The sequence below is a fragment of the Schistocerca serialis genome, chromosome 2 (genome assembly GCF_023864345.2).
Source record: "Schistocerca serialis cubense isolate TAMUIC-IGC-003099 chromosome 2, iqSchSeri2.2, whole genome shotgun sequence".
Taxonomy (NCBI): domain Eukaryota; kingdom Metazoa; phylum Arthropoda; class Insecta; order Orthoptera; family Acrididae; genus Schistocerca; species Schistocerca serialis.
In genome coordinates, this window is record NC_064639.1 from 913,086,029 (window position 1) to 913,106,319 (window position 20,291).

Consider the following 20,291-nt stretch of genomic DNA (forward strand, 5'->3'; position numbering starts at 1 on the left):
ACATTGGGGACAAGCTACAACTCCGTCTCACTCCCTTCCCTACCACTGCTTCCTTTCATGCCCCTTGACTCTTTCAACTGCCATCTAGTTTCTGTACAAATTCTAAGTAGCCTTTCCTTCCATGTATTTGACCTCTGCGACCTTCAGAATTGGAAAGAGAATATTCCAATCAACATTATCAAAATCCATCTGTAAGTCTACTGTAGAGTGAATTTTGGATGAGGACAGGCTGTCAGGATGCACTGTATAAAAACTCGTCCGAGTTTCCCAAGTGATTTATTATTTCCAGCGACAGTGCCCCCATTCCTCTCAGTCTGTGTCACCAGGTCCCGCAATGCTGAGGATGCCACTTTGCTGTCTGCGAAATGGCTTGTCGTGGAAAAGCTGCCTCAGTGACCCATACAGCGCAATACTGCGTGTCAGCCTTGTATGGCTGCAGAGTTGTGACGATGTTAGGAGGTTCTGGCAGTCGACTCAGTGGCCTCCGTCCCTGTTGCCTCAGTGTCGCTCGTGGGGGAGCTGCAATGCGGTCTGTGGCGTGCTTCCTCGTTGATGTGGCTAAGATCGCAATGACAACAAGCCCCCGTGATCCAGTGTCCGAATCTGCGGCCATTGTCTCGTCATGCCTCTGACGTGTGTTGGGAGCCAACATGAGTGCCCGCAGTAGTGAGCTGTGGTGTGGCCCACTGCTGGCTGGATGCAGACCCCGCGTTGGCCTCAGAGATTCGAACCAGCGACTTGCTGTGGACTGGAATGCTGGCACCCCATCTGCCGCTGCATGTAGCCGGTGGTGTGACATGCCCTGCCATCCAGGATAGCTGTCACACTTGAAGGCCTTGTTAGTGAACTGGCACCTATTTATACGCTGGCGTGCGCCTCTGTTTTGCTAGCGCGCCACTCTGAGTCATGTACTCATAACACCTGGGTTGGCCAGTGGGCCCCTTCTGCCTGTAACATGCGCCATGCAAACCGCTGCGTTTACTCTTTTCAGCGGGTCTATGGCCATGTGGCCTCCAGTCTACTTCGCAACCGCTGATAGTGTAACTTACTGTCAACAGACCTGCTTCAGGCTATAGCTTGTGCGCTTTGAAATATTGAACCAAAGTTAACCTTTTCCCATCTTAAACGGTGATGCCGCTACATTATTCACCCCTTCGGAAAGACCCAGTCCCTGGGTCGACCTCTAACTACTCTTAAACTTGTTTGGATCGGCACATACTTCTGACATATTTACTATTACTATTAGGAAACTTAGACGTGGTCTAGTCCTCTTAAAACACGAGACAAAACGTAAAAATTCCTTACTGGATGACTACTCCACTTAATGAACGATCAACCTCTTATCTACCCGTCTTGTGCCCTCGGTATCCAATCCACTAGGGTTTGGACTACCATCAGTTCTGTCTTGGAATTGGCTCTCCGCCTGATCAGAATAAAAACAACACACAAAATTGTTACGGCTGCAATGACACTTGGCATAGAGGTGCTCAAGATGATCGTTAACTGTCGGTGCCTTTCCCTATATTGAGCGACATGCTGCACAAGCTGTTCAGCTGATATGCGGCCCTCTTCCTCTGAAGTGAACTGGTTTACAGATCTCAACAGACCTGACTCCAGAGTTTGATTTAACAAGGTCAGATTCTGCCTTGGCAAAACTCTTAACCTGCTTCTGGCCAGATCAGCTATGGCTGTGTAACATTCAATTGCGTGACTCCTGAAATTGACGCTGGCAGATGGAAGGTTGGTCCTATTATGTTACACGCAGATCCATTGATTAAGATTCTGCTCCGCTCGAGCTCTATATGTTTCACTTTGGGAAATATTCCCTGCTCAAAACAACTTGCTACTGCTATTAGTTTTTCGTAGGTGGAGATTATCCAATGCATCCCGACCCATTGCAAGCTCAAGTTTGGCTCCACGATGTCACTTGGACAGTCTGTTTCTTCCCTCCTAGCTAAAAATAACTGCACCATGTACGTGTCTGGATTGGTGCTTATCACCCTGGCTGGACATACCATTACCCTCCCTCTATGGCAGCTCTGTAATTCCTCCCTTGTCATCTCGGCATACCGGCTGTTAACTGCCGTGATCAGCAATACCTCCTCAGTTTTTTACTTCTACAAACTTGCTCAACGCTCCCATTTTCAGTGACCTGAGGACAGGGATCACCATCACCCTTCCTCCCTCTTCAAAAAGACTGATGTCCCCAGTAGGCTCACAATTCTCGGAAACACATACAACATATGAAGATACAATGCCTAATTAATCAATGGAAACCCAATGACACATAACAAGCACTGAACACCTCTCTTCACTCTCTCTTTCTTCCCCTTACCTTCCTGTGACATGCCTGAAATCACATCCGGACAACCCTTAAATGGCCACAACCCCCAATGTGCACTATCGTTGTTCTAATTAGCAGCTGAAGCATAACATTAATGAGGGATGTGGTTTCAACTACTTGGTATGGCTCTTGATACCTCGTGACGAACTTCTTCGTTTTCCCTCTTGGCGTATAGGGGCTGGATAACATTACGCATTGCCCTACTCTATACCGCGGTAAACTTCCTTTCCGCTTCACTGCGTCTTCCTGCCTTTCCAAAGCCTTTGTATTTGCCTTTTGTACCCGTTTCCAAACATCGCGAATTGTCCTCGTGAATTGACGTACAGATTCATTGGTCCTTCCTTTCTGTAGCTTCACTAAATCAAACGATGACGGCGTTTTTCGCACGTACACTACCTCATACAGAGACAAACTGGTATTGGCATGGACTTTTGCATTGTATGCACACACAATATGCTTCAAATATTCGTTCCACTGACGGTGATGGGAATCCACATAAAAACTCAGCATCTTCCCAATTGTTCTGTGTACCCGTTCTGTCCTTCCGTTTGCCTGTGGATGCAACACACTCATCCTCAGCTTCTTTACGTTCAACAATTTACACAACCGCTTCATTAAATCCAACATGAAGTTGGTCCCTTGGTCAGTAATTATTGCCTCTCATACACCAAACTTCAAAATCCAGTAATTTACTAATGCTTGCACGACCATTGCTGTCTGTTGATTTGGCATAGCCATCATTTCCACATACCTCGAAAAATGACCTGATATTGTCAGAACGAATCTGTTCCCCGTTGGTGATCGACTGAAAGGTCCTAAAACATCAATTCCCAACACAGAAAACGGACATGTCGCTTCCGGCAATCGTTGTAGCTGTATCCGTTTATGTCTCAAATCTGCTCTCTTCGCACATAGTATACAATTCTTGACATACTGATCCACATCTACTTTCTTACCTCTCCACCAATACCTCTCCACCACTCTCCTATTCGTCGCTCTACTCCCACCATGACCAGATAACACGTTATCATGTACTTCCTTTAAAGCCTCATCTGTGAGTTTCGCTAGCACTACCACCCTTGGCCCTAACTTCGTTTCCCTGCACAGAAGACCGTTGTACATATTAAATTGTGGCTGTGTCTGATATACTTTACAATCGTTGTCAGTGTCTTGTAATCCTTGCCATACTGCTAGGTCATAACCTATAACTTCTACTTTTGCCACCCATCTACTCAGTGCATCCGCATTACCGTGCTTCTTCCCAGGCTTGTGCACCACCTCGTAGTCGAATTCACTAAGCCTCACAGCCCACCTAGCGAGTCTAGTGGATGGATCCTTTAACCCCAAAAACCACTTCAATGGAGCATGATCTGTCACTACCTGAAATCTTCTCCCATATAAATAACATTTAAAATACGTGATTCTATAGATTACGCTAAGCATCTCCCTCTCTGTTGTTGAGTAATTCCTCTCTGCTGCATTCAACTGCCTAGACGCATAGGCTACAGGATGTTCTTTTCCATCAATTTCCTGACTAAGAACACACCCTAATGCTGGATTCGATGCATTGCATGCTGGAATAATTTCCTTTTCAAAATCTGGAAACACAAGAACCGGACTTGATGTTAAAACTTCTTTCAGTTTTTCAAACGCTTTCTGACATTCTCCTGTCCACTCAAATTTCACACCCTTCCGTAACAATAGCGTCAATGGCTGTCCTAAATCTGCAAAACCATTCACAAACTTTCGATAGAAATTGCAAATTCCGACGAATGATTGCACTTCCTTAACTGTTTTGGGCTCCCGAAAATCCCTTACAGCCTGTACCAACCTCGGACCTGTTCGCACTCCGTCCTAAGTGGTTATATGACCTGAATATTCCACTTCTTCCAATGAAAAATGACGCTTCTCCAGGCTCAAAGTCAAACGAGCTGCTCTTAACCTCATAAAGACTTCCCTTAACCGCTGTCTGTGCTGCTCCATACTACTTGAAAACAATATAATGTCATCCAAATAGACAAGACACTGCCGTGTTTTCAAACCGCTCAACACACTGTCTAGCAACATTTGAAACGTTACTGGAGCGTTTTTCAAACCGAATGGCACTCTGATGTACTGGTAATGGCCTCTCAGATTAGAGAAAGTAGTTTTTGGACGATCCTCTGGAGCCACCTCTAACTGATGATAACCACTTGTCAAATCCATCGCAGAAAAGTACTGGCACTGTCCTAAGTGATCCAAAGTCTCCCATATATTTGGAATGGGGTATGCGTCCATTACTGTCTTATTATTGAGGTATCAGTAGTTACAACAGAACCTGTATTTCTTAGTTTCATCCATAGATTTTTTAGGCACAACGACAGTGCCCACTCCCCAGCAACTATTATTATGCTCTATAATACCGTCCGCAAGCTGCTGATCAATGAAATCCTCCATAATTAGCTGCAAATACCTTGGTATTCTGTATGGTTTACGGTAAACAAGTGCTTCGCTCCCTGTTGGTACCCTAAGTTGAATTAATGGAGTTACTGGTAACCTTTTCCCGTCTTAAACGGTGGTACCGCTACACTACAAATGGTAGAAACGTAGATTTGCCTTTCATTAATCTATCTTCTAAGATAAGTCGTAGGGTCAGTATTGCCTCACGTGTTCCAATATTTCTACAGAATCCAAGCTGACCTTCCCCAAGGTCGGATACTACGTAATTTCATTCGTCTGTAAAGAATTCGTGTCACTAATTTGCAGCCGTGACTTATGAAAGTGATAGTTCGGTAATTTTCACATCTGTCAACACCTGCTTTCTTTGGGATTTGAATTATTATATTCTTCTTGAAGCTTGAGGGTATTTTGCCTGTCTCATACATCTTGCTCACCAGATGGTAGAGTTTTGTCAGGACTGGCTCCCGCTAGGCTATCAGTAGTTCTAATGGAATGTTGCCTAGTCCTAGGGCCTTGTTTCGACTTAGGTCTTTCAGTGCTCTGTCAAACTCGTCACGCAGTATCATATCTAGCATTTCATCTTCATCTACGTCCGCTTCCATTTCCATAATATTGCCCTCCAGTACATCGCCCTTGTGTGGACCCTCTGTATACTCCTTCCACCTTCCTGCTTTCCTTTCTTTGCTTAGAACTGGTTTCCCATATGAGCTCTTGATATTCATACAAGTGGTTTACTATTCGCCAAAGGTCTCTTTAATTTTCCTGTAGGAAGTACCTATCTTATCCCGAGTGATATGTGCCTCTACATATCTACATTTGTCCTCTAGCCATCCCTGCTTAGCCATTTTGCACTTCCTGTCGACCTCATTTTTGAGATGTTTGTATTCCTTTTTGCCTGCTTCATTTACTGAATGTTTATATTTTCTCCATCAGTTTAATTCAATATCTCTCTTGTTACCCAAGGATTTCTATTAGCCCTCGTCTTGATCCTCTTGATCCTCTGTTGCCTTCACTATTTCATCCCTCAAAGCTACTAATTATTCTTCTACTGAATTTCTTTCCCCAGTTCTTGTCAATCGTTCCCTATTGCTTTCTCTGAAACTCTCTACAACCTCTGGTTCTTTCAGTTTATCAAGGTCCCATCTCCTTAAATTCCTATCCTTTTACAGCTTCTTCAGTTTTAGTCTACAGTTCATAACCAATAAATTGTGGTCGGAGTCCACATCTGCCCTTGAAAATGTCTTAAAATTTAAAACCTGGTTCCTAAATCTCTGTCTTGCCATTATATAATGTATCTGAAACCTTCCAATGTCTCCAGGCCTCTTCCATGTATACAGCCTTCTTTCATGATTCTTGAACCAAGTGTTAGCTATGATTAAGTTATGCTATCTGCAAAATTCTACCAGGCGGCTTCCTCTTTCATTCCTTATCCCCATTGCATATTCACCTACTACTTTTCCTTCTCTTCCTTTTCCTATTATCGAATTCCATTCTCTCATGACTATTAAATTTTCGTGTCCCCTCACTATATGAATGATTTTTTTTATCTCATCATACATTTCCTCAATCTCTTCGTCATCTGCGGAGCTAGTTGGCATATAAACTTGTACTACTGTGGTGGGTGTGGGCTTCGTGTCTTTCTTGGTCACAATAATGCATTCGCTATGCTGTTCCTAGTAGCTTACCCGCATTCCTATTTTTTCATTCTTTATTAAACCTACTCCTGCATTACCCCAATTTGATTTTGTACTTATAGCCCTGTATTCACGTGACCAGAAATCTTGTTCCTCTAACCTTTCCATTTCCCTTTTCAAATTTTCTAACCTACCTGCCCGATTAAGAGATCTGACAATCCATGGTCCGATCTGTAGAACGCCCGTTTTCTTTCTCCTGATAACGACATCCTTCTGAGTAGTCCCCGCCCGGAGATCGGAATGGGCGATTATATTACCTCCGGATTATTTTACCCAAGAGGACGCCATCACCATTTAAACATACACTAAAGCTGCATGTCCTCGGGAAAAATTACGGCTGTAGTTTCCCCTTGCTTTCAGCCATTCTCAGTACCAGCACAGCAAGGCCGTTATGGTTAGTGTTACAAGGTGAGATCAGTCAATCATCCAGACTGTTGACCCTGCAACTACTGAAAAAGCTGCTGCCCCTCTTCAGGAACCACACGGTTGTCTGTCCTCTCAACAGATACCCTCCGTTGTGATTGCACCTACGTTGTAGCTATCTACTCCCAAGCCTCTCCACCAGCGGGTGGTCCATGGTTCATGGGAAGAGGGGGGGGGGGGGGGGAGAAACGTTGCTATATTTTTTTAAATAATATTACATTTGCTCTCTCTTACACGTTCTCACATTAGCACACATGTCACTCTTAATGGAGAAAATCTGAAAACTGCCTTAAGACGTACCATTGTAATAAGTTTTCAGACCAGAAAAGCAACGGAAGAATAAAAGTCCGGAAATGATAGTTATCTTATCACTAACATGAGCCACCCACCCTCGACGCACACTAAAATCTCCTGCCCAGCGGCTTAGAGAGAACGCAGTATCAAACAATGCATGCTACATTCATCTCATAGTCACTAAAATTGAGGGGAAGGTCAGTTTATAAACAGCACCAAAAAATAATTAATGTAGATTAATGAAATTTCGGGAACAAGTTGTCTAGCTAACATATTTAAATGATTGTCATTGGAAAATCACAATTTAATTTAAGCTCGAGACAGGCCATTGGAAATGTGAAATGCTGTTCCATTATTAATAAGTGTAACAGCCACAATATTGAATGCAAGCATGCAACCGTGCAATCATTGTGTTGTACAGCGATAGATGTCAATTTGTTCAAATGTTCAAATGTGTGTGAAATCTTATGGGATTTAATAGCTAAGGTCATCAGTTCCTAAGCTTAACACTAATTAACCTAAATTATGCTGAGGACAAACACACACATCCATGCCCGAGGGAGGACTCGTACCTCCGCCGGAACCAGCCGCACAGTCCATGACTGCAGCGCCCTAGACCGCTCGGCTAATCCCGCGTGATTGTAAATTTGTAAAATGGAGTTTCATGCCTTGAGCACTTGATCGGTCAATACAGGGGCAGTTAGTGCTGTTTGTGGATGACGCTAGAGCTGTCGTCCGGTGATTTCCCATATGTGCTCGATTGGATACCGATCAGCTGATCGAGAGAGCCATGGCAATAAATCAATACTCTGTAGAGCATGTAGGATAAGAACAGCGGTATTAGGGCGATCGTTATCCTATTGGAATGCTGTTTATGAATGGCAGCACAACAGACTGATGTACAAATTTGCAGCCAGGATGTGTGGAATAACTGCGAGAGTTCCCATGCTGTCATACGAAATTGCACTCCAGACCATACCTCTAGCTGCAGGTCTAGTGTGTTTAGTACTCAACAAGTTGGTTGAAGGCCTTCATCTGGTCTCTTCCTAGCCAACACGCAGCCATCACTGGCACCGAGGCAGAACCAGCATTCATCAGGAAACTTAACAGACCTCCACCCTGGCTTCCAATGAGATCTCCCTTGACACCACTGAAGTCACAAATGGCGGTGGTTTGTGGTCAGTGGAATGCACGCTGGAGGCGTCTTGCTCGGAGCTGCCGTTGCAGTAACCGACTTGTAACAGTGCCTTGTGCCACTGTGGGTGGTGTCACTCCTGGTAAGATTGACGCTACAGATGGAGATGCGCTAGAGCCACACGCCCAGCCCGATCGTCTTCCCTCTCGGAAGTGCCACGCGGCCATCCAGAGCCAGGTCTTCTTGCGTACATCCCCGTGACCACCACTGTCAGCAGTCATGTACAGTGGCTACATTCCTGAAAATTTATTCTGCAGTAGCGTAGAAAGAACATTAAGCTGAATGAGATTTTCACTCTGCAGCGGAGTGTGCGCTGATATGAGCGCTGATATCAGCGCTCACTCCACTGCAGAGTGAAAATCTCAATCTTGAAACATCCCCCAGGCTGTGGCTAAGCCATGTCTCCGCAATATCCTTTCTTTCAGGAGTGCTAGTTCTGCAAGGTTCGCAGAAGAGCTTCTGTAAGGTTTGGAAGGTAGGAGACGAGGTGCTGGCAGAAGTAAGGCTGTGAGTACCGGGCGTGGGTCGTGCTTCGGTAGCTCAGTTGGTAGAGCACGTGCCCGCGAAACGCAAAGGTCCCGAGTTCGAGTCTCGGTCGGGCACACTGTTTTAATCTGCGAAGAAGTAACATTAAGCTGCTTGTAGCCCTACTGCACGACTTCCATCGAACCCAGTGAGGTGATGATAATGGCGTTTTTGTCGCCTTAAAAGTGTTCTTGACTAACATCAACACGCCCAAGGTGCCCAACGCTCACGACCGTTGCAGCTTGTACTTTAAGCAAACCTGATTTGCATCCTGATAGTGGCACTACTAGCGCCACTCCTATGCGACTGGCGTGAAATTTGAAAAGACGTGATCTTTCAGGTGTGGAAACACCCCTACCAACTTTCGTTCATGTCGCACAGTCCCTTCTTGGTGTTGCGATTTTTTTGCCATCAGTGTATATTCAGATAAAATGTGGCGAACTGCAGTCAGCACTACACAATCATCACGATCCGGCGCTTCTTCATGTTTGAGAAGGAGGGCATGCCTCGATGGGCTGCTTCCCATCCGAAAACGTATCAAGCAAATAATCATCGCTTCTAACTGGACGTATGGAGGTGCGCCACAGCCTCATAGTTCCTTTTACTGAAATCAACTTGTCAGCCATCATGCCCAGCCACTCTTCCTGCCTTAGACACATTACGAACGTTCCGAGTAATGACGGACGGTTCGCAGAGGAATAGCACTTTGGATTACATTCGTTAGGATTTGTTGGCAGCGGCTTCGGCAAACTCGTTCCACGAATTGCCATGTGTCCTCGTACCCAGCAGACTGATATGTCTAAAGGCAACTGGAGAAAGCCGTTCTAGGCTACTTTATGTGCTGGCAGCACATGGCGGATGGTCTGCGGAATATTGAGTGAATAGGAACATATCATGAATTTCCAACCTGATCACGTCTCATCTTATACAAAGCCTTAGGAATCAGGTAGAGATCAGCGCCAAATACTTTCGACTCATTGGGCAGATAAATTTTGAGGACATGGTCGGGAAAAGCGATAGAACAACCAGTAGCGCCGCCATGTTTGGGCCCATCAGTATATACTATGTTAATGACATCTCGTTTAAAACGACAGAACATGTTTTCCAAAAACGTAGTCCTGAGTAAACATATTGTTACAACTTTGTCAAGAGTGAAACTATCTTGAGATTCTTGACCAACTACTGTGATTAGGATCGTAAAACAGCCCCTTTTGCACTTATACAAGTTGTATCATAAGTAATGATGTAAAGGCATACAGTTGAAAGTACAAGATATTTTAAGCAAAAGTGTTTCAGTAAACATGGGCTCTAAATCGCAGCAGTTTTTCATCTTCGATACTGTGAAACAAATCTTTTCTACTCCAAGCTCATTGCTCTCCATGTTTTGTGACAAGACAGTATGCACCGGAACATAAAAAAAGTCCAGTAAACATGTGCTCTAAAGTGCGTACTTTAAAAGCAATGAGCACTTCTTCAGTATAAGAGATGTGTTTCACAGTAGCGAAATGAAGAAGCACTCATAGCTCTGAAAGTTTGCACTGTAGAGACCATGTTTAGTGGAGATCGTTTCCTTGTTTTGATCCATACTACCACTTCTCGAAACTACAGTTTTAAACATGGCTGTTACTCAGCAACCGTATACTACACTACTGGCCATTAAAATTGCGACACAGGGAAGAAATGCAGATGATAAATGGGTATTCATTGGACAAATATATTATGCTAGAACCGACATGTGATTACATTTTCACGCAATTTGGGTGCATAGATCCTGAGAAATCAGTACCCAGAACAACCACCTCTGGCCGTAATAACGCCCATGATGCGCCTGGGCATTGAGTCAAACAGAGCTTGGATGGCGTGTACAGGTACAGCTGTCCATGCAGTTTCAACACTATACCACAGTTCATCAAGAGTAGTGACTGGCAAAATGTGACAAGCCATTGCTCGGCCTCCGTTGACCAGAGGTTTACAATTGGTGAGAGATCTGGAGAATGTGCTGACCGGGGCAGCAGTCGAACATTTTCTGTATCCATAAAGGCCCGTACAGGACTTGCAACATGCGGTCGTACATTATCTTGCTGAAATGTAGCGTTTCGCAGGGATCGAATGAAGGGTAGAGCCACGGTTGGTAACACATCTGAAATGTAACGTCCACTGTTCAAAGTGCCGTCAATGCGAACAAGAGGTGATCGAGACGTGTAACCAATGTCACCCCATACCATCACGCCGGATGATACGCCAGTATGGCGATGACGAATACAAGCTTCCAATGTGCGTTCACCGTGATGTCGCCAAACACTCATGCGACCATCATGATGCTATAAACAGAACCTGGATTCATCCGAAAAAATGTTTTGCCATTCGTACACCCAGGTTCGTCGTTGAGTACACCATCGCAGGCGCTCCTGTCTGTGATGCAGCGTCAAGGCTAACCGCAGCCATGGTCTCCGAGCTGATAGTCCATGGTGCTGCAAACGTCGTCGAACTGTTCGTGCAGATGGTTGTTGTCTTGCAAACGTCCTCATCTGTTGACTCAGGGATCGAGACGTGGCTGCACGATCCGTTACAGCCATGTGGATAAAATGCCTGTCATCTCGACTGCTAGTGATATGAGGCCGTTGGGATCCAGCACGGCGTTCCGTATTACCCTCCTGAACCCACCGATTCCATATTCTGCTAACAGTCATTGGATCTCGACCAACGCGAGCAGCAATGTCGCGATACGATAAACAGCAATCGCGATAGGCTACAATCCGACCTTTATCAAAGTCGGAAACGTGATGATACGCATTTATCCTCCTTACACGAAGCATCACAACGTTTCACCAGGCAACGCCGGTCAACTGCTGTTTGAGTTTAAGAAATCGGTTGGAAACTTTCCTCATGTCAGCACGTTGTAGGTGTCGCCACCGGCGCCAACCTTGTGTGAATTCTCTAAAAAGCTAATCACTCTGCCTCATGATGACTGGGTGTTGTGTGCTGTCCTTAGGTTTGTTAGGTTTACGTAGTTCTAAGTTCTATGGGACTGATGACCATAGATGTTAAGTCCCATAGTGCTCAGAGACAAAAGCTAATCATTTGCATATAACGTCATCGTTTTCCTGTCGGTTAAATTTCACGTTTGTGGCACGTCATCTTCGTGGTGCAGTAATTTTAATGACCAGTTGTGTAGTTTCAACATAGGATTATACAGCTTACCGGTTGCAAATTACTGTTTGGTGCATTGACCTTGAGCTTCGACACCTACTTCTACTGTCTTATCAACAAACAAAAATGGTTCAAATGGCTCTGAGCACTATGGGACTTAACATCTGAGGTCATCAGTCCCCTAGAACTTAGAACTACTTAAACCTAACTAACCTAAGGACATCACACACATCCATGGCCGAGGCAGGATTCGAACCTGCGACCGTAGTGGTCGCGCGGGTCCAGACTGAAGCGCCTAGAACTGCCCGGCTGAAATTTTCATAAACCGCAATGTAATTTTACGGTTTATGAAAATTTCATTCTGATGAAGACATCCTTAGTAGGTGTCGAAACCTAGGTCAATGTACCAAACAGTAACTTTCAACCGGTTGGCTGTATAATCCTGTGTTGAGACTTCTAAAAATGTGGGAAGCAGAGAGCTTGCCGTAGAAGATATTTGTTTCGCAGTTACGATCATGAATAAGTGCTCACAGCTCTTACGATCTGAGTGTTAAGGCCCACGTTTACTTTACACTTGTTTCTAGCAGCGTGTATCTTCAGCTGCATGCATTTACGTGATGTATTTTTGTTTTTGACTATCTGTTCGGGCTTCGGCGAACAATACCATTTCGAGTAGTTATCTGAACACAGTTAAAAAAAAAAAAAACAAAGTACACCGGTGTAAGTTATATAAAAAATAAAGTAACAATGTATAAGGGGCGATCAAAAAGTTACTCTCTGAGGGCGTTGCTACAGCGCATATGCAAGTAGCCCCACTCCGATGCAAGTATATAAGCTCCGACATCTAGGCAAGGGCAGTGGCATTCTTGTCTTCCTTACGTGTTTGCAGTAAATCCATAAACGTGAACTATGGAGAAATTATTACCACATGCGTCCAAACAAGACCAACGTACTGTTACTTTTTTTTTTGACGCCGAAGGACAAACACCGACAGACATCTATCGGAGAATGAAGAGTGTATATGAGGCAGCGCGTCTGTCGAAAACCACCATAATGGAATGGCGCGGCAAGTTCCGTGCGGGTCACGGCTCGATACAAGACGCCGGTCTGTCTGGGAGGCCAGCCTCATCCAGTTCAAGTGGGAGACACTAGAGCATCCGCCCTGTATTCCTGATCTCTTCTCATGCTATTATCACGCCTTTGGTCCCTTAAAAAATGCCTTGAAGGGTCGATGATTCCTGTCGGACGAGCTTGTGCAGCAGGCAGTTATAAGATTTGTTCAAGCAGCATGACACAGTGTCTTACCAAAGGGGTATCTTCAACCTGGTGTGTCAATGGTATGATTACCTCAATGCTCAAGACGATTGTGCCTGATTAGCATAACGATTCTGGACTGTACAACTTTCGGACGGGAACTTTTTTGATCGCTTCTTATAAATTGTCAGAACAAGGATAGTAAAATAAGTACCATGGCCTAACAACTCGACTGCAAACATCATTGTAAAATGAATACTGTTACACAGAAACTCATGCGCAGTTTCAGAAAGCGACAAACGTAAACTGAACTTACGTGTTTGTGGGAGAATACAGACAGACTGGTGAGACTTGTGAAGGGGCAGTGCTTAAATAAGAGAAACGGAGAAGGAGAGTGTGGGGGTTACGGGGAGGGCCTGTAGGGAGAGGGAAGGTGGACAGGGGAAGCAAATAATAATGGCATACCAATAGTAATGACGTAAGTACAATGAGAATAAAACAAAATACAGAAATAGACGCATATGTAAGATTTTCATAGAACATAAGGTAAAGACGAGTAAAAAGTAATAGCATAAAAAGAGGAAAGAAGAAAGGAGCTTGGAAAGTTAGCCATAAAAAAAGTGGAATGAACGAACACAACTCTGTACGCTAACAAGATGTTGTTTACACGACGTGAAGCCTGAGGCGCGGCCTGTTTGTTACATTAAGTCAAACGTGCGTACTTTGAAACCGTAAGTGACGCCACTAGGTTCAATCACATTATAACACATCGAACACATTTAGTTCTTTATTAGCTTCATTAGCATTTACACGTAACTGGCGTACACCGCTAATCACTGCCTGAAAGAAGGCTTGGCGAGCGGTCTAAGGCGCTGCAGTCATGGACTGTGCGGCTGGTCCCGGAGGAGGTTCGAGTCCTCCCTCGGGCACGGGCGTGTGTGTTTGTCCTTAGGATAATTTAGGTTAAGTAGTGTGTAAGCTTAGGGACTGATAATCTTAGCAGTTAAGTCCCATAGGATTTCACACACATTTCATTTTCAAAGAAGGCTTTTTTGTTGCGCATTATGGGAAATGATGACATTTATTGAAGTAGACTTACGATAAACACTAAAATAATGAGTTTGATTGACATTAAGCTGTAAATAGTTTAATTTCGTTCATATGGTCAATGTTAAATCATGGAAAAGTTACCTACTAGGCTTTGTCTGTTATTCCGACGTATCCCTCACCTGCGTATACGCATGTACAGAATTCCACCGTGGAAATGTATCCAATTTGTTATGGGCAAGAGCGCTTCATTAAGAAGCGCTTCTACTCTTGTTCTTCATAGAATGTTCACAATATTATAGGTGACGTCACGTGTCGCAGTTCCTACGATGAATACAGTTGCACAAACAACTTCACCGGAATTCACTTCCTCCACCGTATCAGCTCGTAAAAGGATTTTTATCCATTACAGGTTAGAAATTGCAAGGACATTTACTATGCACGTGCCGATTCTATGAAGCAAGGCTTAATTCAGGACGACAGTTATCCGTGCAGTATTTTGAGTCAATGTTCAAACCTAAAATCTTACAGTATCATATCGCAATAGGTATTTGCAAGAGTTCTGCCGTATCAAGAAGAAATCGCCGGAAGTCAGTACCCTCAATGATTGTGCTTAGCGGGAGGTGGGAATAACATGTGCATCCTGAGGGGTTGCAGTCTTATTGATTCCTTTGTCACGGTCATCGAGGACCAGATGGTGCTCAGGAGGTCTGTCTGTGCACCCTCTGCTGCGACTCGGGCGACAGTAACTGTGTTGAATTTAGAGATGACCGGTGTTCGCAGTATTCACTGTAGGATGCAACCATTCCCCACAGACGAGCGTTTACTTCTGTTGAACAGCTTCAGCCATTTGAACGGGATCGCACTGCTGGCATGCGGGAAGCTGGGTGGCCGTATTTAGGGACTGCTGCACATGTTGGGCACAATGCATCGGTGGTGTGTCGCTGCTGTCAACAGTGTCCCCACAGCTGTAGACCAGGTTGTGGACGTCCGCGCATTAAAGAGGAGCGTCAAGACCGACTGTTTCGCCGGCCTGTGTGACCGTGCAGTTCTAGGCGCTTCAGTCTGGACCCGCGTGACCGCTACGGTCGCAGGTTCGAATCCTGCCTCGGCCATGGATGTGTGTGATGTCCTTAGGTTAGTTAGGTTTAAGTAGTTCTAAGTTGTAGGGGAATGATGAGCACAGATGTTAAGTCCCATAATGCTCAGAGCCATTTGAACCATTTTTTGAACCGACTGTTTCAGCGAGGAGTGGTGGTAGATCGAACTTCAAGGACGAAATCTGGACACCTGTTGTGTCATTAGTGGCCAGTGGGAACTGTTTGCTTGCAGCAGGACTGAGCTCACGGGTGCCTCTGGTCACACTACCGCTGACAAGACACCGCCATGCATCGTGTCGTGAAAGAGTCGACTGGCGAAATGTCGTGAAATAGCTGACTGGACGTAACCCTATAATATGGCGTAGACCTGGTCGTCTACCTACTCCAGAATGCATTTGACCACGACACACTGATCCCATTTCAGACTTCATGGTATGGTGGGTCATCAGTTACAACGCGTGGTAACATTCGGTGTTTTTCAGGGTGCCTACATTGCGTAGGTTGTTATACATGTGCTATTGCCATTTCTTTGACAGGAAGGTGAGGTGCTGTTTCAGCAGGACAATGCACGTCTACATCCGGATACTGTGACGCAACGTGCTCTTCGTGGTGTGCAGTAACTGCCCTGGGCACCAAGATCACCAGATCTCCTGTCAATGGAATACATACGGGACACGAGGAAATGGAAACTTACTCGTTCTCAACGGCGTGCAAGAATCGTTGATTAATGCAACAAAAGGAGCCATATGTATGGGAAAATCTATCACAGGATGGCATTCGGCATCTTTACGATGTTTGCAAGCGAGAATACACGTCTGCCTAGTCGCCAGAGAGGGTACATTGTGTATCGCTGCGATTACTTAGGCACCTTTCACAGTGACATGTGTGTTTCGTGTGGCCTGAATTTGTTATCGTATAACCTGTAATGTCTCCTTTCTCTTGGCCTTTAACGATATAAACACTTTCGCAGATTTGAAACAAACATATGTACACTTCTAGCAATGGACACTTCTACTGCAATAAATTTCTAATATTATCCGAAAGGTAGACATCAAAGTTCATAATAAAATTATTATCTCAGTAGATTTAGTACTCATCTGTATAATAGTTCCAGATTCACGGTTCTTTTCTTCATTGTCTATGGATGAAAAAGAGATACTGGTTTATGATTTTTGTTAGCGTACCAAAATTCCACAAGGAAAATTCTTTTCTTGCTAAAGAGGCCTTCCTTATAATTGCTGCTTTTTTTTTATAACTACAATTCACAGTATATGCATATAAGAACAAGAGGCAATATTCTCACACACTTGTTGCCAAACACTATTTGAGATAAAGAACAAGCGCTTCGCGCACAAACTACGCGGTAGGTGTTGCCTCAACAGCGGTTGTACACCGACTGACTAGTGTGGCGCATGATTTGTTCCGTATGTTAGAATATGGCTTTCTCGAATGCTCCAGAAACAATAATGATTCAAAATACACTCTGCATACATTTAATTTTTTCAGTAGTGAATAATTTACACAAAGCTACATCTTTTGAAGTTTAGGAAAGTATAACGATAAATTTACTAACATAGTTCGCTTTAAATAACGATTTTTAAAATTTCTAATACACCAAATGCTTAAGACAACGAAAATTTGGCTTTTTCTACCGTATAATTTTATTCATGAACGATTAGGTCTATTTACTGACTAAATACCCCCCCCCCCCACGAATCATGGACCTTGCCGTTGGTGGGGAGGCTTGTGTGCCTCAGCGATACACATGGCCGTACCGTAGGTGCAACCACAACGGAGGGGTATCTGTTGAGAGGACAGACAAACATGTGGTTCCTGAAGATGGGTAGCAGCCTTTTCAGTAGTTGCAGGGGCAACAGTCTGCATCATTGACTGATCTGGCTTTGTAACACTAACCAAAACGGCCTTGCTGTGCTGGTACTGCGTACGGCTGAAAGCAAGGGGAAACTACAGCCGTAATTTTTCCCGAGGGCATGCAGCTTTAGTGTATGGTTAAATGATGATGGCGTCCTCTTGGGTAAAATATTTCGGAGGTAAAATAATCCCCCATTCGGATCTCCGGGCAGGGACTACTCAAGAGGACGTCGTTATCGGGAGAAAGAAAACTGGCATTCTACGGATCGGAGCGTGGAATGACAGATCCCTTAATCGGGCAGATAGGTTAGAAAATTTAAAAAGGGAAATGGATAGGTTAAAGTTAGATATGGTGGGAATTAGTGAGGTTCGGTGGCAGGAGGAACAAGACTTTTGGTCAGGTGAATACAGGGTTATAAATACAAAATCAAATAGGGGTAATGCAGGAGTAGCTTAAACAATGAATAAAAAATAGGAGTGCGGGTAAGCTACTACAAACAGCATAGTGAACGCATTATTGTGGTCAAGATAGACACGAAGCCCACACCTACTACAGTAGTACAAGTTTAGATGCCAACTAGCTCTGCAGATGATGAAGAAATTGATGAAATGTATTATGAGATAAAAGAAATTATACAGGTTGTGAAGGGAGACGAAAATTTAATAGTCATGGGTGACTGGAATTCGAGAGTAGGAAAAGGGAGAGAAGGAAACATAGTAGGTGAATATGGATTGGGGCTAAGAAATGAAAGAGGAAGCCGTCTGGTAGAATTTTGCACAGAGCATAACTTAATCATAGCTAACACTTGGTTCAAGAATCATAAAAGAAGGTTGTATACATGGAAGAATCCTGTAAATACTAGAAGGTATCAGATAGATTATATAATGGTAAGACAGAGATTTAGGAACCAGATATTAAATTGTAAGACATTTCTAGGGGCAGATGTGGACTTTGAGCACAATCTATTGGTTATGAACTGTAGATTAAAACTGAAGAACCTGCAGAAAGGTGGGACTTTAAGGAGATGGGACCTGGACAAACTGAAAGAACCAGAGGTTGTAAAAAGCTTCAGGGAGAGCATAAGGGAACAATTGACAGGAATGGGGGAAAGAAATACAGCAGAAGAAGAATGGGTAGCTTTGGGGGATGAAATAGTGAAAGCAGCAAAGGATCAAATAGGTAAAAAGACGAGGGCTAGTAGAAACCCTTGGGTAACAGAGGAAATATTGAATTTAATTGATGAAAGGAGAAAATATAAAAATGCAGTAAATGAAGCAGGCAAAAAGGAATACAAACGTCTCAAAAATGAGATCGACAGGAAGTGCAAAATGGCTAAGCAGGGATGGCTAGAGGACAAATGTGTGGATGTAGAGGCTTATCTCACAAGGGGTAAGATAGAAACTGCCTACAGGAAAATTAAAGAGACCTTTGGAGAAAAGAGAACCACTTGTATGAATATCAAGAGCTCAGATGGAAATCCAGTTCTAAGCAAAGAAGGGAAAGCAGAAAGGTGGAAGGAGTATACACAGGGCCTATACAAGGGCGACGTATTTGAGGTCAATATTCTGGAAATGGAAGAGAATGTAGATGAAGAAGAAATGGGAGATACAATACTGTAAGAAGAGTTTTATAGAGCACTGAAAGACCTGAGTCGAAACAAGGCCCCGGAAGTAGACAACATTCCATTAGAACTACTGACCGCCTTGGGAGAGCCAGTCCTGACAAAACTCTACCATCTGGTGAGCAAGAAGTATGAGACAGACGAAATACCCTCAGACTTCAAGAAGAATATAATAATTCCAATCCCAAAGAATGCAGGTGTTGACAGATGTGAAAACTACCGAACAATCAGTTTAATAAGCCACAGTTTCAAAATACTAATGCGAATTCTTTACAGACGAGTGGAAAAACTAGTAGAAGCCGACCATGGGGAAGATCAGTTTGATTCGGTAGAAATATTGGAACACGTGAGGCAATACTGACCTTACGACTTATCTTAGAAGAAAGATTAAGGAAAGGCAAACCTACATTTCTAGAATTTGTAGAATTAGAGAAAGCTTTTGACGGTGTTGACTGTAATACTTTCTTTCAAAGTCTGAAGGTGGCAGGGGTTAAATACAAGGAGCGATAGGCTATTTACAATTTATACAGAAACCAGATGGCAGTTATGAGAGTCGAGGGGTATGAAAGGGAAGCAGTCGTTGGGAAGGGAGTGAGACAGGGTTGTAGCCTATCCCCGATGTTATTCAATCTGTATATTGAGCAATCAGTAAAGGAAACAAAAAAAAAAAGTTCTACATCTACATCTACATTTATACTCCGCAAGCCACCCAACGGTGTGTGGCGGAGGGCACTTTACGTGCCACTGTCATTACCTCCCTTTCCTATTCCAGTCGCGTATGGTTCGCGGGAAGAACGACTGTCTGAAAGCCTCCGTGCGCGCTCTAATCTCTCTAATTTTACATTCGTGATCTCCTCGGGAGGTATAAGTAGGGGGAAGCAATATATTCGATACCTCATCCAGAAACGCACCCTCTCGAAACCTGGCGAGCAATCTACACCGCGATGCAGAGCGCCTCTCTTGCAGAGTCTGCCACTTGAGTTTATTAAACATCTCCGTAACGCTATCACGGTTACCAAATAACCCTGTGACGAAACGCGCCACTCTTCTTTGGATCTTCTCTATCTCCTCCGTCAAGCCGATCTGGTACGGATCCCACACTGATGAGCAATGCTAAAGTATAGGTAGAACGAGTGTTTTGTAAGCCACCTCCTTTGTTGATGGACTACATTTTCTAAGGACTCTCCCAATGAATCTCAACCTGGTAACCGCCTTACCAACAATTAATTTTATATGATCATTCCACTTCAAATCGTTCCGCACGCATACTCCCAGATATTTTATAGAAGTAACTGCTACCAGTGTTTGTTCCGCTATCATATAATCATACAA

The 20,291-nt window shown here is 44.0% G+C and overlaps 1 protein-coding gene across 1 annotated transcript in view; it reads right to left on the reverse strand.

The window, feature by feature from the left end:
- Positions 1-13,645, reverse strand: part of LOC126458276 (juvenile hormone acid O-methyltransferase-like) — a 79,885-nt gene extending 66,240 nt beyond the window's left edge. The window contains exon 1 of the mRNA XM_050095208.1: positions 13,635-13,645. The gene's annotated coding sequence lies outside the window, so the exon portion shown is untranslated. The remainder of the gene's footprint in view (positions 1-13,634) is intronic.
- Between the last annotated feature and the right edge of the window lie 6,646 nt (positions 13,646-20,291).